This window comes from Anolis sagrei, chromosome 2 (assembly GCF_037176765.1).
Source record: "Anolis sagrei isolate rAnoSag1 chromosome 2, rAnoSag1.mat, whole genome shotgun sequence".
Taxonomy (NCBI): domain Eukaryota; kingdom Metazoa; phylum Chordata; class Lepidosauria; order Squamata; family Dactyloidae; genus Anolis; species Anolis sagrei.
This window is the reverse complement of record NC_090022.1, coordinates 108,128,835-108,147,384: the sequence shown is the minus strand read 5'-3', so window position 1 is coordinate 108,147,384 and position 18,550 is coordinate 108,128,835.

The following is an 18,550-nucleotide window of genomic DNA, read 5'->3' as shown; positions in this document are numbered from 1 at the left end:
AGGTCATTTTCAAACCTCTGAATGTCCCCTATGTTAAGAAATTAGCCAAATGCTAGAAGAGAAATCTTCTCATTTCTGGTATGTTTCTGGGATGTTCTCCCACCTCAGGAAGAGTTACTTGGCCCATGGTACAAAACCGCTCTGTGCAAAACATGCTATTCTTCTATCTTGACTCAGCGCTCAGAAATGAACATAAGACAACACCATCTGTTATTCATCTCCTTATAAAGACAAGAGTAATAATTACAATTACATTGCAAAAGGAAGTAAATTTCCTTTCATTAAATAACAAAGCATTATATTCATTTAGGGGAAAACAGGGACTAATAGTGACTAATTGTTATTTGTAACTAGTTATTTCCAAGTTTTAATTGTTTCATCTTCTATCTTGCACTTTTGCACATTATTCCTGTAGTTGTAAATAAACCTATGAATAACTGCTATGGGAGTTAAATCCTATTTTGCCAAACAAGAAAAATGTACATTTCTACATGAATGGATTTCTATGAGGCTATAAGAGGAACTATACATAGTATGTTCTGTTGCCTTCAACAACCATTCATAGGATCATTTTGGACAAACAATCATGCATTTTGATATTTTTCTTAAATATCTAAGTGTCCAACTCAAAGGATTTTAGGTCATAATTAGTTTAATCTTTTAGGAGTTCATTGGTAGCAGAAGAAAACCACAAAGCCTGCTGCAGTGATCATGATTAAGAAAACACATGATGCAAAATGAATTGATACCAGAGCAGTTGATTTGTATCCTGCCTCTAACTGATGGGTCAGAGACATCCCAGTGTATAGGAAAATACCAGAGATCAGAAGTTGTTTTTCAAGCTTCTGTAAATGTAGCTCTCATTTGCATCATTTAGTTAGTTAAATGTCACTTTTTAAATATGAATGTATTAAATGTCAGCAGAGCTGGATGATTTGAATAGTTATTTTCTCTCCCTATTATTTTCTTCACATCTTCCAATTATTAAGGGCATTTCAACTGTTGATTGCTTGTTTTCTTGATTGGGACCTTTGTCTGTTTAATTATGTTTTAAAGAAATTAAATTCCAATTCAGAAATTGTCGCTCATATTCTATTTCCCACCCCCATTTCTTTCCTAGGGTAGCAGAAGGAGGCGTGCAGTGGAATGTTAAAGTAAAAGCAGAGTGTAGACTCCTGCAGAGAGACAATTTATCTTGTGCCATAGATGCTCTTGGCTGGTGTCCACAATGCACTGGGTCTCAATGTGCTTTTGTGTTAGCATGCCTCATCAGGAGCTTGCTACATGAGACCCAATTAATTGCAGCCACAATTGTTGCTATCAAATTATCAATCTTGTGAGAAATCAGATTTTTCTAATTAATGTGGGAGCATATGTGCATTAATCTGTCTGCTACTTCTGCTCTCTAATGAGACAGATACTTATAATGCTTTCTTAAGAAATAATAACAAACTGACTGGCTGTGCATGACACTGTGGGCTAATGAATAAAATAGTGGCAGCTCTCCGATTTCCCTGGGCTGAATATCTTACATCTTTAACATTATTTACCAGTTGTAGCTTTAGATCTGGATCGCAGGAATGCAGTTGATAGTGTAAATTTGGCAATTAGCACTCTTGAAATGAAATGAGTACGTGCAACCAGTGCTACTTGGGAAAACAGTCTCTTGCTACCCTTTGCAAATGCAATGCAATAGCAAATGATCTGTTAATACTGACATCTAGTGGTATATGGGTCCTTCGTCTATAATGAAAGACTAAGTATGATGTGATGGTTTATTGTTTGTTATTTTTTCGAGTAAAAATGATAATTCAATCTAGGGGAATTTTTGCAACTTGTGCTGGGTATAGATAAAATTTAAAATGCTTAAGACTAGCACAAAGACATAAGGAAGGGAGATACTACTTAAAGCAAATGACAGAACCACTCTGGCATAGAATCATGGATTCATAGACTAATAGAGTTGGAAGAGACCACATGACCCATCTAACCCAATCCCTTGTCATGCAGGAAAAGTACAATCAAAGCACCCCTGACAGATGTCTTTTATGGCATGGTTTTATCACTTTTGTAACCCTTCCTTCCCCGCACACAGTAGAAGCATGTGTTATGGTGTCATTTAGTTTGATAATTTTTTAAAGTATTTTATTCCAAAGGCATGTCAAAGGAAAAAGTGTGGTAATGGGATAAGACTGATTTCAAATATCTTCAATGTACATTCATACCTCTATATCCCCATTGAGGTAAAAGTGGAATTAATGACATAACCCAGTGAAAAATTTATACTAAAATAGTACTACCAAGTCATGTGCCTCCACGTTTCACTGGCAAGTTAATTCAAGATTAGGAACCCCAAATATGGATGTTTATGTACATATCTGAAAATAATCCCAATTCAATATATCGAGGCACGCTTTGGTGAAATCTGCAGAAAGAGATCAAGTTTTATTACTGTGAAGAGAACCTAGTTTTCCCATCAGAGGTTTAATAAGAAGAAATAAAAATCTTCCAGTAAACATAGCCATGAAAATGAAAAAAAAAAGAGCTTCATAATATAAGTCTGGAGAACATTTTTTTTTTCTTGTTGGCAAATGGTATTACTTCCAGGTCAGTTTTTATTTAACTCTGATTATACACATCATACCAATCTTCACCAGTGTTTTCGGAAAGCAGCGGGTTCTCCATTTCCTCATTAAGGATCTCATCACATTAAGAAATACTACTTAGTTCCTGATAGGGGATGATTTCCAACAGGTCCCATCACATGACATTTACCCCATCCTGTTGGTATTCCTTCAAAATTCATCTGCAAAACGTTGCAGAAATGGAGTATTTCTAGATGATATTCTAACCATAGCATTTGAAATATGGAATTTTGTCTTTGCTGAAGTGCTATTTCTGCATGTGATTGATAGAATCATACCATCATACAATCATAGAGTTGGAAAAGACCTCGTGGGCCATCCAGTCCAACCCCCTGCCAAGAAACAGAAACATAGCATGCAAAGCACCCCTTACAGATGGCCATCCAGCCTCTGTATAAAAGCCTCCAAAGAAAGAGCCTCCACCACACTCTGGGGCAGAGAGTTCCACTGCCCAACAGCTCTCACAGTCAGGAAGTTCTTCCTAATGTTCAGGTGGAATCTCCTTTCCTGTAATTTGAAGTCATTGTTCCATGTCCTAGTCTAGAGGGCAGCAGAATGATGACTTCCCCTCACATATTTATACAAAGCCATCATGTCTCATCTCAGTCTTCTCTTCTGAAGGCTAAACATGCCCAGCTCTTTAAGCTGCTTCTTATAGGGCTTGTTCTCCAGACCCTTGATCATTTTAGTCACCCTCCTTTGGACATATTCCAGCTTGTCAATATCTCCCTTAAATTTTGGTGCCCAGAATTGGATACAGTATTCCAGGTGTGGTCTGACCGAGGCAGAATAGAGGGGTAGCATGACTTCCCTTGATCTAGACACTATGCTCCGATTTATGCAGGACAAAATCCTGTTGGCTTTTTTAGCTGCTGCATGACATTGTTGGCTCATGTTTAACTTGTTGTCTCAAGGACTCCAAAATCTCTTTCACGCGTACTGCTGTCATTTCTTTCTGCCTAAGTGGAGTATCTTGCATTTTCCCCTGTTGAATTTCATTTTGTTAGATTTTGCCCATCTTTCTAATCTGTTAAGATGGTTTTGAATTCTGCTTCTGTCTTCTGGAGTATTGGCTATCCCTCCCAATTTGGTGTAGTCTGCAAACTTGATGATCATTCCTTCTAACCATTCATCTAAGTCATTAATAAAAATGTTGAACAGAACTGCCCAGGTCAAAACCTGGGAAATCAGTGTCATCCTCTCAGTAACAATATGACTTGTCATCACAGGGAGTGTCTGGGGGGTGGACCCTGGATTTTCATGAAGGAAGCAACCACCATTTCTGTTTCGGACGTTGAAGAGGCAAGATCTCTGGGATTAAGGAAATGTGGAATTGACAATTTACCTCATTATTTTTTAATAAAATTACCAGAATCTGCACAATTGCTTCTTCTGTAATATTAGATCTCTCACAAATCCTTATTAGATTCCTTAGAATTCTATATTTTGCACCAATAGTGATAAGGTGAATGCATTTACTGCACAGATGCAAGTATGTTTTCAAATCTCATGAGAGTGATAGTTCACGACTTGGAGGCTACATCATTGCACAGATTTAGAATTTTTTTAAAGTCATGGAGTGATACAAGGATTCTTTTGAACAGTTTGGGAGGAGCCAGTCTTCTGTAATGGGATGAAATGCCATATTAGCATTTGGGTGTGATGGGCTTAGTATGCATCCCATTTGAAAAAATTACGGGATGCATAATGATAGACTATTTCCTAATGTGATGAGGTCCAAAATTACCTTCAGTGGAAGAATTAGTACAGATAACCCCCGGTGGCACAATGGGTTAAACCCTTGTGCCAGCAGTACTGAAGACTGACAGGTTGGAGGTATGAATCCGGGGAGAGCATGAATGAGCTCCCTCTGTCAGCTCCAGCTCCTAATGCAGGGACATGAGAGAACCCAATGCAAGGACATGAGAGAAGCCTCCCACAAAGATGGTCAAACATCAAAACACCTGGGCATCCCCTGGGCTATGTCCTTGCAGATGGCCAATTCTCTCACACCAGAAGTTTCTCAAATCGCTCCTGACATGCAAAAAAAAAAAAAAAAAAAAGAGAGAGAGAGAGAGAGAGAGAGAGAGAGAGAACAGATTAAGTAGTTCAGAATCAGATTCCTAGGACATAGAAATGATCCCAAGGTCAGAAAGAAAAACATAATTAGATGTTTGTCTGAGACTAATGTCTAAATCTTCCTTACCTTTTTATTGGTTTCTTGGGAACATGATTGGTAAGCTGGATGGGAGCCTTAACAAAATTAGCTAGGAAAAGAAGACATGGAAGAGATGGAAAGTAGTAGTTAGTCAACATAATGGACAAAACATTACAAAAATGATTATGAAACCTCCACTGTTTTCCATAGGGTTTGTTTTATAGTCAAATTGGTAAGCAGAGCTGTAGTCTAGTTAAATCAAGACAAATTCCTCTTAGCTCAAATTTTAAATACTTGAGGAAAGTGACCACTTTATAAATTGGGATTTCAACACCATGAAGGGAGGTTTCGGTTACTTTCTAGGACATTCTGCCATTTTTTAATGAGAAGGAACTTTTCAGGTAGGACAATAATCATTTTTCATTTGAGTTCCTTGCAGAATTTTAGAACGCTCTTGAGTGGCCTGGTAGGGGAAAGGGGCCAAACAGAGGCTTGCTTCTTTCTGTGGCAGGCTGCTATAGGAAAAGGGGTTCTCTGGCCAACTGTTAAGATCTTTTTATGAAAAGGTATTCCCCAGATCTGCCATTTGGGTCCTAGGTTCCAGGGTGCTGAAGGGAATAGCACCCAGAGCTAAATTTCACTGGATCTCTCATTTAAGGCTCAGTGCACAAGGAAGAGGACATGTACAAATGTCTTGGGAGAAGGGTGGCTAGGGGAAAGCTCCATGTTTGTTGTTTGTTTGTGACATATCAAAGAAGAAGCAGGTATCCATCTGCTTCAGTGTGCACTGCTGATCAAATTTACATATAGTTAGATCCCCATATCCACAGAGGAGATATTTGTAGCTATCGATCATATCTGAAACTGCAGATATGATCAAATACCATTAAAATATCATTATCTAGCTCTGATCCCTGCATACCACAGAGTAATTTTGGAACACATAGAAATTCCTAGATAGGCATTAGCTTTCTAGGTCCTCCCAGGCAAATCTTTGGCAACTTCCATTTAATCAGCTGGATGATCTAGTAAATTCCTAGAAGGCATCATTCTTCCTGGGTGTAGATGAGACCATGGATATGGGTTCCATAATTATGAAAGTCTAACTATAAACTCAAGTGGCTTTTAGTTAAACAATACATTCCATCCAAATTGGTTTGTGGGCTTCCGAAGTGAGGACTGTAAAATCTAAATGTACAAATCTAATTTACAATAAAGCCATTCCGTTCCTGAAAACAAAAAGTTCTGCCAAATTCAAAAACTTCTTTTGTCTGGATTCTACTGTTACATAAGTAGCTTCCCATCAAGTTCTGGAAAGCATGAAAACTGACAATCTGTCTTTTAGTATTTTGTGTTTGACATGTCTTAAATACCATATTTGGGGAAAGTCATACACTATAGAAATAAACTTCACTGAAATAAATGTCAGCAGCTCAAAGGCTCATGTGCATTTGTCTATTTTTGATCCACTTCACCTGCCATAAAATTTCCAAAATGCAATAAGTCTTCTATTCTACACAGTTAGTTTTTCTAAAGTAAAATAAACCAAATGATCTAAACTACTTCTGAATTCCATTGCCCAAAATCTATGGATGTGAATAATCTCAGCTTTGTTGTGTTTCTCCAAAGTCCAACTACAATTTTTCTCATGCCTGTTTCACATTGGGATGCATGACTTTGGTTCCTTTCTGCACATGGATGCTGGAGATCTGTTAAAAATACAGAAATGTAGGTTCATTTGTAGTAATGCAAGCCATAGACTACTATTACCTACCTAGGTGGCGACAGCCGTGGGGGCACAATATTTCAAAAGAAAAGTTATGTTGCGGTTTATCAGTCTATGCGGAAGCTACCCAGCAGTCTTCCCAGCCCCAGCCCTCTGTTGAATCACACAGAGTCAGAGTAAAAGGAAAAACAAAATTTACTCTTGAGTAGTCAGAGATAAATATGCAGCTTTACAAAATAACCAGCCTTGAAAATAAACTCAATCCATTGCAGAAAATAACTCACACAAAGTCTGATGCATTAAAACCATGCATTCTCTGCTTCTTCAATGGTGCAAGGAGTCTTGTGGTAAATGGTCCAGAACTTCAGCAAGTCCTGTAGTTTAGAAGTCCCATCCGGTCTCTTCTCAGTTATCTGATCACCATCTCCATGAATACACCATGAAGCACTCCTCATGATATACTCCATGCAGGGAGTGGCTCAAGCTTAATTGCTTAATTATCCAGGTGTTCTTCCTTAACACACACACACAGGAGATGATTTGTGCAAAGACTTAGCATACACATGCACATCCTGTAACAGAAACTATACTTGCATCAATTATATTCATATTATCATGTTAATGTGCATTAGTTAGTATTTTAACTTCAGTCCCAAATAAAAAGAAGTGTTTCCCACTATCCTACCTTGTCCATCAAAAATGGTGTAGAAGAAGTAAAATGAAATGCATGCAATAAGAAGCAGGGTTAGGACTACCTGAAATTAAAAGTTATTATGAAACAAACCAGTTGAGACATGTGGTTGGAGGGATGGCGAACAAAGCTGATATAGACTGGATGGAAATGAACACCAAGGAATAGAAACCAAAAAATATATATATATTTTTAAGGAATGCTAAGGAGCCCCCGGTAGCAGAGTGGGCTAAACTACTAAGCTGCTAAAGTTGTTGTTCACAGGTTTGAATCTGGGGAGCGGCATGAGCTTCTGCTGTCAGCCCCAGCTTCTGCCAACCTAGCAGTTCAAAAACATAAAATTGTGAGTAGATCAATAGGTACCGCTCTGGTAGGAAGATAACAGCACTCCATGCAGTCATGCTAGCCACATTTCCTTGGAGGTGTCTACAGACAATGCTGGCTCTTCGGCTTAGAAATGGAACACCAACCCCCCAGAGTTGGACACGACTGGACTTAACATCAGGGGAACATCTTTACCTTTATTAAAAAATGGAAATCAATCAAATGGGAAACACACTATTAAAAGATATATTAACAATATGGAATAAATATAAGAATTATCTAATTAAAGGAAATTCTAAAATAACAGCAGTTATAATGGAGAGGAAATTTCCAAAAAAACTTTAAAAATGTAATGGATAAGGAGTTGAAAAGCAGGAAATTAGACAAAATTGAAAGCTGGATGGAACAAATAAAGGAGAAGAAAAATGTAAAGGAAATCTCAGATCAATTAAAGATATCATGGTACCACTAGGTACAATTTGAGCAATGGTTTAGAAGTTGGAGGGGAAAGAGCTTGGGGCAAAGAGAGCCAATAAAATTTGAAAACACAATATTAAAAATCAGATGAAAGAAGAAAACGAATATCAGAAAGGGATAACCAGTATGATATATAAAATATTAATAGAGACTAAATGGGGGGAAAGGGAACACAAGCAAGGGAATGGTGGGTGAAAAAACTGGGAACAAAAATAGGAGAAAGAATTTATCAAAATAAAAGAAAATTGCTACAATATATGGAAATTGTACTTGACCCCAATAAAGATAATAAGACCTGTTCGAAAAAATGTTGGAGGGTTTACAAAGAAATGGAGATGTACATTCACAAGTGGTGACTGTTGTAGTAGAGCATGTATGTAACACTGAAAGCAGTAGTATGAGTGCCAGAAGAGGGAAAAGGGGTACTCGTGAGAAGGAATCATGAAGAACAACAAGGGAAAAGGATCCGAGATATACTTATGGAGACTACTGACATTCGAAGGGTTTTCTGGAGACGAAGGGTCGATGAGTGAGGGGGAGGAAGGAGATACAGTGGATGGGAATAGAGGTACAAAGAGGGTTACTCGGGAGCAGGAATCAGATGAAGAGGATCCAGGATATATTTTATTTATTTTATTTATTTACAACATTTGTATACAGCTTTTCTCACCTCGAAGGTGAGAGGTTTCCAGATAGGCAATGGCAAAATTCAATGCCAGCACAAACAATTACAATTATACAATTACAGTTAGACATAAATCAAATTAAAATACATCCATAAACAGTAAAACAATCATTAAAACAGTAAAACAGTCTCATCTGTATACTTACTGCTCCAACAGATGATGAACCATTTATGGGTTTCTTTGGAAGTGATGTAATTCGTTAAATATTAGTTAATTTTAGCAATTACAAAACGATTACAAAACTTATTTTTAAACCCGGAAGTGTTTTTAAATATCGAAACGGCATGCGCCAAATATTTTTGTATTTCCGTCCATTTCGGAAATACGTAAGATGGCTATGCTTGCTGGGAGCTCTCCTCTCTCTCCTCTCCTTAGCCAGTCAGAGCCTGAAAGAGGAGGAGGAGGAGGAGAGGGCGGGGAAGGCGCCGGCTGAGCAAGCGAGCGAGAGGGCGAGCGACCCTCAGCGGGAAGGCGGCCCGTCCCTCCTTCCTCACCTTTGCGGTGGGTGTGCTTCGTTCTCCCAATTCCGCACTGAAACCTTAGCGGAGGGCTGGGCTAGATGGCCTTTGGGGAGCCCTTCTCCCAATTTCGCATTGAGACCATAGCAGAGGGCAGGACTAGATGGCCTTTGGGGAGCCCCTTCTCCCAATTCCGCACTGAAACCTTAGCTTTGGAGGAGCTGGGCCCGACTCGGCGGCAGCGCTTGAGGGCCCGCCAGAGTGAGTGCCTGCCTTCCCTCCTTAATAATAATTTCTCCTCCCTATTCTACTAAATTATATGTTGTACACCGCCGTGAGTCGCCCTAGGGCTGAGAACGGCGGTCTACAAGTGCAGTAAATAAATAAATTAATTAATTAATAATTAAATTAAAAAAATATTGAAAAAAAAGGGCGCCATCTTTACAAAATGTTTTGTAAATATTAACGAAATTTCGTAAACACCGAACTTTTTTAAGGGAAAATTTTGTAATTATTTTAAATATCGAAACAAAAAAACCCCCCAAATACAAATCGATTTTAGAAACAAATTTTTGCGTTGTTACCCAGGCCTAGTAAACAGGTAACACATCTGAGTCTTGGGGGGAATCTAAGTCTTGACAGAAGATGGAGGAACTGGAGGGATGGAAACAGGAGTTCACGTGTGGAGACAAGGACAGCTGTAAGAAATGATGACAGGGTGGAGGCCAGCTCATCCTCTGATGATGATGTGTAAGATAAAAGTGGACTCTAAAATGGGAGATCTTTGCAGAAGGCAAAGTGTCGGTTACGTTCGTGTATCGTGTGGTTTTGTCGCTGCCTGTCTTCCTGTTGGGCTTTGGGTCCAGATTCTACAGCCTGGAGTTTCTGTTCCTGTGTGTTTTGACTTGGATTGACTTCTCGTGAGTGCGGATTTCTCCCTTCCTGAATCTTGAACTGAACTGATGATGACGCTGCTTGACGGACTTGGTAAAAACGCTTCTTTGGATTACTCCTACGACGACTCCTGGACTTCAGCTGGCTTCAGTTTTTCTTTCAATGGCTTCCACTTACTGTTAACTGTTTGTGTGCTGTGCTGGTTGTTTGCCTCAAAGTACTGCAATTTAATCCGGATTTTTTCTCTGGTTAATCCGGATTATATTTCCTTTGACTTTTTGAACCAAGTTTGGTTAGTTTTTGGAGTTTTAGCCAGAAACACTGAAGGCTAAGTGTTTCTGAGCTTTTGTTTTGTTTGCAATAAACTTTACCTTGGAACCTTTACTGTGTGTGGCTCTTTAAGGCATCTGTGTCTCAACAGTGGCAATGTAAATATGTGCAGAGGTTCTGGGAAAAAGTTATAATAGAGATAGAAAGCATTATGAAGAAAAAACGAATAGAAATCCAGTGACTATATTGCTATCTTTCTATGATACAGATGATTGGAAGCTGGATGTGGGCCTTGTTGCAATCCAGAGCAGGGAACGAGGCCCTAAGATAACTATCCACCACACTTGGCTGTGAAAAACAATCCTTTTTTATTGAAGAAAAATGGTTACAAAATAAAGGAAAAATGCAAGTCAAAAGCCACAGCAAAATCAGCAAACATGAATTTAAATGGACAAAGCAAAACCAAAAGCCTCACTGGGAAATACTGGAATCTGTTAGCAATCCACTAACCGTACTTGATATCCTAGAAATCTTCCCAAACTATGGCCAGGGAACCGGGAGAACTGCCAAGGTCTTCATCAATTCTGAAACGATGCCTGAACTGAGACAATCAGTTCGGCGTATTGCAATTAAAACTCAAGAATTGGTTCCGTGAACCGCCCTTCTGTTTTGAAGCCAATGTTTTTAATTCTTGAATTCGGGAGGATCGACGCAAACTGAGTGATTTACTTCTGTCTTCCCAAATTTGGCCCCTTCTGTTGTCATTACAGTTAACAGGTGCAGAAGTGAGGGAAAGTTCAAGGTCTCCCTCTGAAACATTCTCATGAACACTGGTACTTTCATTTTCCAAATCTACAGAAGTTCCTTCCTCACTAATTTCAGGAGCATTGGCATCAAAAGGTACATTTCCACTAGCATCAGTAAATATACTTTCATTAGCATCAGGAGGAACAAACAGAGAATCAGGTTCAAGTTCAAACTCAGGCTGAACCCCAACAGGCCTATCCAAAACTGGACTATTTGTATTAGTCCAGCCAAAATGAGTCATATGTATTTTAATCCATATAATGGATTATCCAGCTATATAAGATTCCATCTATTGGAATGTCACAATGTATAGATATGATTACTCTTAGGTATAAAGTTTCTTCTGACAGTTCCATCTATTTGCATATGATTTTTTTCTTCTCACCTAAGTAATATGTTCAGCAAGATGAATAAATCTGTGTTAAACATTGCTATCTCACTCATATGAGCTTTACAATGAAATGGTTTCCCATCTAGGGAGGATATACCTCTCTTGTTTTCCTTTTTGAAAGCTGAGATAAAAATTAAGATATACAAGAAAAGTCTTATCAATGTCCCTAGCTTTTGAGTTAGTATGGGAAGAAACTGATTTGTCATCCCAGATTCCTTGCTTTTGTTACTATCACTTCAGTCATAATTTCTTGTTTTAAACCAAAGGGTTTCCTCCTTTGGTTTATTGTCGGGGGGAGTTTATTGTCTTTCTGAAACATGGAAGGAGAAAAATCATAACTATAGTGTCGCTAGAACCATAACAATAAACAAAAACAGACAAAAGAAACATAAGTTGTTAGATTCACTGTGCAAAACAAACTATTTCTCTCAACTAATTTCATCTAGAACTGTATAAGATAACATCAATCATAATGGAGAGGGAGCTGTATTGTCTTTTAAGTCTGTTTCTTAGTGAAATAGGTCCTTTATATCACAGGGCATCACTCATAAATGGCTCTCCAGAGAGGCTATTGGTGTCCTGCTTAAAGTTTCTTCCTGCAGAACACTTGCCAGAATCAGAAGTGTTTCTTCAATAATTGCCGCGCAACACTGTCTAGTTTTATAAAACTTTCTAGACTTCAGGGTTTCAGAAAATGGTAGACGTGGGAGGAAATAAATAGAATGATAAAAGAGTCAGCACACAGTGTCTATTTTTTAGATATCATTGAGATACATGGAAACATGTTAGTACCTTAACTAGAGAATAGAGAAAATGAGATGGAGCATAGATTCCATATGCAAATGGAATCACTACTGAAACTAGAAACTGTAACAGATTGCTAGGTCTCAGATGGACTTGTTTTTTTTTTCTGGTGGGCACATTATGTCCTCATATGCTGGCAACCTGATTCGTGTTTCCATATTGGGCATTAATGCAAAACCATAGCTCCATTCACAATACACAATTAAAGCATGTTTTTCTATTTTAATTGTCACGATTTTATCCTCTGGAATTGACAGCTTTTCAATACCTTTTCAGGATCTCAAAGGATGGAACCATAAAAAGGTGATGGTGCGGGTGTTCTGTCTGGACAGTGAATTAGTCTGAACTGATTTTTCTGTCCAGACTACCCCAAAGCCATGGGACACTTGAGAATTTCAAGCAAGCTCTGGACTACTCCCAACTTTACTCAAAGTGGGGCAAAGTCAGGTTAACCCTTAAAATCCCACAATACCAATTGAAGGCCAGTGAATGTCATGGTGTCAGACAGCAGCAGATTCAAGGTGAATTTGGGGTTTTCTTGCTCATGTAGACTTACCCTTCCATACTGCTTCTTAAGATAACCCTTCGATACTGCTTCTTAAGATACACAAAAGGAAAGAAGAAAGAAGTACACTTCCAATAAAGCGAACACTATTTCTAAATTACAATGAAAAAAATCTTATTAATTACATAAGTAGATGTGGGTTGACTACTAGAAAATACTTGGGATTTGTGCTTTGTTTATTTGTTTTGAAAATAATGCCTGCTTCTAGAATTATTGTACTCCAGATAATATCGAGTAGAAATCAGTTTTTCCCAGTAGCTTTTTCTCTTCAGTATTTCAGGTGACACCTACATATGGGGATACCTCACATCTATGCATGCATGATGTATGAAAGAACTAAAAAGGCTGCTATATGGATGATTACAAAACAAGAATATACACTAGGAACTGATCCAGTGTGCTGAAAAGTTTCTGTATATATGTAGTTTCTTTAAGTAAATGCTCTTAGCTTTTTGCAAACTTAGACATAAAATTGAGTTTTCTCAACTAAAAGATACAAAGATAGATTTGTTCTCTTCCTGTGATTTCTCCCTCAATATGGGCACCTTATATGAAAAAAGGACTTGATTACACAGCTGTAAGGGTCAAGCCAAATCTATCTTTCCATACTTTTCATAGAATACAGCAGTTCATTAGATTCAGCTGGGAAGTTTGATGTGATGAACTAGTCACAATTGACTCTGCTTCAGATTATTTTTGACATGGCAAATTGCTGTTTTACTCAATAGCCTAGGTCTAAAGAGGGTGTAAATCTGCATTGCTCCATTTAACAGCCCTGGAGCTATGCCAGGTTAAGACCACTGAATATTGAAACTGGTTCTTCTACTGACAATAAAGGAGCTCTTTTTTATTCTGCACTTTCAACATTTCATTGTGAACAGACCCAGAAAAAGATTGTGTGTGCATTTTAGAAGTACCCCTTTTCATGTACGTCTGATATTTGAGGAAAGGAACTGTTACAAACATATGTCAAAAGGAATATGTTATATATACCACAAAGCAGGTAAACTAACCCTTCATGAATTTAATTCATATTCAGAGGGTTAATAATGACACTTTGACATTGTTTTAAACTATTTTTCTAGTTCTGGTTTTTATACATCAAAGTAACTTACAAAGGTCACAATTTTATTATTATATTGAACATGCACACACTAAAAAACCCACATAAAGCATACACACACACAACATATAAACCACACCATGTTACCTATTGAATTATTTACTACATATCTTGCAAACCAAGCCTTTTAGCTAACAAATTGGATGCTGAAGATTGTTCTATACAATATTTGAGTGGGCCAATTGCTGTCAAAGTCCTACTTCTGACAGTTCACTGTTTATTTTTGGTTTGTTTTATTTATATTCTAACCTATCTTTAACTAAAATTGTCCATACACTATTGCATTGCAAAGCAGGAATGTATTAGAAGTTGACATAGTGGTATGTGGCCTTCTTAAAGATAAAATGTGAATGGAGGCACATTTTTACATATTGACATTACAAGAACAATTCAGTTGATCAGACTTTATCATGAAGTTTGCATATTTAGAAGATCCATTTTAAAATTCGTTCCTTTCTCCTCTTTTTTTAAAATATAATTAACAGCAAGTCTTATAGACCAGGGGATGTAGCAAAGGGATTTTGTCTATTCTTTATATGTTGATTTGTGAAACTTTCAAAACTATTTTGAATAAAATATCCTTAAAAGGGTAAAGTAGGTTAATGCTTACATAAGAGATTTTATGGTCATCTTAGCATATTTGTGCAAGAAGAGGAGGAAACAGCTTTGATGGAATAAGCCCACGGAGAGACAAGTGTGATGGCTTCAATTTGCCCAGAACCTTCACAATATTGGTGGGCTATATTTTATTTTCCAGGTCACCCCCTCCTTTTTTGCTTAGTCTAGGAAGATCTCTGTAGCCAACTGAAGATTTTTGTTTAGTTTTGAAATATTAAAAATCATTTATGCATTTTCTGAGCAATAAGGAATCTAATGACTGGTATTTATGGTCATTAGTAATTTAGTTGAATCTTTAATGGTAATTTGTGTTTTTCAAAAAAGAAGAAGAAGAAAAATCTGTTACTGAAGAGTTGCTTTGAGGTCTAATAGTTGTTTCCCCAATGAGTTCATTATAAAATAACTATAAATCATATCTATAAAAATATAGATTCAATATATTTATGCAGTGACTACACTCACTGGTTATGGGCCAGTCTGGCACAGAAATGTTCAGGACTGGGCCCAGAGGTAGCCACACACATCCTCCCAAACCTGCAGGGGGGCCAAGTGCAGCTAGTCTAGCCAAACTAAGATTTCATTGGACGCACTGTACCCTCACCTTACTACATGTGACACTGTGCCCACTTACAGCTTTGAGATGTCATGAACACCTGATACTGACATCAGCAAAGGCACCCACATGACTAAGAAAAAGTGAGGGCCAATTTTCTCACCTTCTTTCTGGTTGTGTGAATACCTCACCTCCACTGAGTTTCTGTAACAATCTGAGATGGGCAACATGAGTATGATCCACCCCATTTTCCCCATGCCAATGAGCACAGGGAAATGCAAATGGTGATGATGAGATGTCTGAACAGCAGACTGGTGTGAACTGGATCTGATTCTGCTGTCCATATTGCCTCAAAGTTGCAGGGTTATTCCAAGGTTTCAGACAAACTTTCAGACAAACACCCACTGACTTTTAAAAAAAAAAGTGTGATACCTACTGAAAGTGCTAGAATGTTATAGGGACAGCTAGGATTAAACTCACAATGAATATAAGTTATATTGCTCATGGAGATGAGTCCTCAGTGTTGTAAATTAGTGATGTTAAACTCTCAAATCTAGGTCAGAGCTACTGGAAGTCCCTTCTGAAGAAAATCCCACATTTTTTGCTTTGAACTGGAATATATGGCAGTGTGGACTCAGATAGCCCAGTTCAAAGCATATATTGTGGAATTGTCTACCTTAATATTCTGGGTTATAGGGCTGCGTGGAAGGGCCCTGAGTCTAGACCCAAGGACATCCAATAAGTTTCATACCACATGTTACAGAAAAACATTAACTTTTACAGTAGATTGACCTCTAATTTATTTTTCTTTTTTTATATCACAGCAGCTCTTTAGATGGCTGTCTCGAGTATCAAAAACTCTTGTCACTTGATGCATTAACTGCTTTGTTATTTTTATAGCATTTTTTTTAAAAAAATGTGATTGTCAAAGATGATACCGAAACATCACATAAATACCATCAGCATGCCAGATCTGTTCAGATCTAAGGTTAGAGAAAGATAGCTCAGTGGGATATCTACACTGAAGTCCACTTCACATTTTTGTGGGTGCTCATTTGTTGATTTAGTCTCATTGCTTCTTTATCTAGTAAGAAATGATAAATCTATTGTCAGATTTATCAGAACTGTACTCTTTAACTACTTCACTTCCCGGGCCTTTTGCTAATACTTGTCCAAGCAAACAAATACACAGGTTAGCATCAAAAAAGCAAGATGGAGTTGGGGGGTCTCAGTAGCATGCAGTTTCTTAAAATAAGAATGAGTTAAGCATGAGTGCATGCTTAATCCAGGAGTTTTGGAGTTGATAACACTGAAAGTTTCAGAGTAATAAATCCTTTCCATATGTAGAGCAGTGTTACAGCCATCTCCTTTTACTTACCCAAATCCCTCGTGTTTAGTTAGAGGCTCAAACATTTTCTAAGGCACTCTGGTATAAATTAGATCATCTCCAGATGTTTTTGTACTGTGAAGAGAGCAGCTCAAATTCACTTTTAATGAACCGTATTTTAATGTCAGTCTTTCCTATCTCCTTAAATGACAAAGAGCTCATCTGACTTTGTAATGAATCCCACAACTGTATCATTTCCAGCCTAGTCATTTATCGAGCTTCCCTGTCTGTATCAGTGCTAGTCGACAGTAGCAGCAGCTTGACAGCCTGAGTAAACTACACTGAAGATTTGTTAGGCAAGCTCAGAGCATTTAAAGAAATGTCATTGGAAACAGCAGGATGTGTAGTAACACAGACCTCTCTAGACAGGAGACAGGTTAACAAGGGGCAGGGGAAATAAAGGAATTACATGAAACAGTAACAAGGAATGGAAGTGAGGAACAGAAAGGATGGGAGGAGATATTCATAGAGAGATTACAATGAAAGCAACCGTGAACTGATTTTGTGTGTGTGTGTGTGTGTGTGTGTGTGTGTGTGTGTGTGTTTGAGGGCACATTTAACTAGGAATTCATCTCACAAGCATGTACAAAGGATGTATAGGTAGTATGTACAGCATTTTGCATTCAAAATTAGGAGTACTGAAAGAGTGACTTGATTTTTAAATTCCCACGGTCTTTCTTTCCTAGAAGGGAAGGAAGACTTTTGTGAATTTTAATAATTTCCTCATAAATGATATTTGCATGGCTAATTTCATTGTACAATGTACACTGACAATAAAGTTATTCTAGTCTGTTCTACTCAAACATATACAGCAGTTCCCAGGTAAAGATGTGTTAGTGCAGTTATTAGTAAATAATAATATCATTAAAATTGACCAAGAATGGACTCTTCATCCATTTGTAACCCCCTCCCCCCAAAAAACTTCTTTGTATTCAGTAGGACTTACTGTTGCAGGTAGGACTGTAGCTACACTGAACCCATTAAGAATTACTTCTGCTTTAGATATACCTTGAAAATCACACCTTCTGGACCCTACTGGACCACAGAACAGCCCTTGGTTATTTTGCACACCATGAGTTTGTATAACATTGCAGCTGCAGTACAAGAAGCATAGTAGACCAATTACTGACTACCTGCTGTAGGATGCAAACAGACTTCCCAGTGAATGGCAACTGGGCTAATCATACAACTAAATCTATCAGGGAACATCAATATATCACATATGCTGAGCTGTTTGTGTGGCCTTATTATGTAGAAAAATGATGCATTTGACATAACTACTGTGAGGCCATTGGAGTAGTAAGGATGTCGTATAGATTTATGTTGCATGATCATTGTAACAAAATTATAACACTGTAATAAAACCATCATTGTAGCAAAGTGATACAGTTGCTGAAGGCTTTCTTGCTGCATTGTATCTATCACTGTAACAAAATAAACAGTTTTGTTTGTAACTGATCATTGAAACAACATAAACAGTTTCAGAGAAAGAAGCAATGAATAATTTCAGCAATTTTTCTTCTGTGAGAAAAATATAAATTTGCAGTTCAGGATTTAATATATGTAAAATGTGCATGTTTTATTTTGTGTGTGTGTGTGCTTTCACAAAGAAGCTTTTCTGGGCAGAAAATAACATTCTTGAACAACAGCTTTCCATATTAAAAACCCTATACATGTGCAGAAAGTTTTGCATTTTGGAATGATCATGTGCAAAATTTGCACTCTTCTTTTGCACAGAAATAAGATGCAAGTAACTTTGGGAATGTTTAGTGGAAATTCATGGAGACTACCACTGACAGGGAGAAAAACTCAACAATCCTCTATACCAATGGTTCTCAACCTGTTTGTCCCCAGGTGTTTCAGCCTTTTTGTTGTTCATTCATTCAGTCGTCTCCGACTCTTTGTGACCTCATGGACCAGCCCACGCCAGAGCTCCCTGTCGGCTGTCACCACCCCCAGCTCCTTCAAGGTCA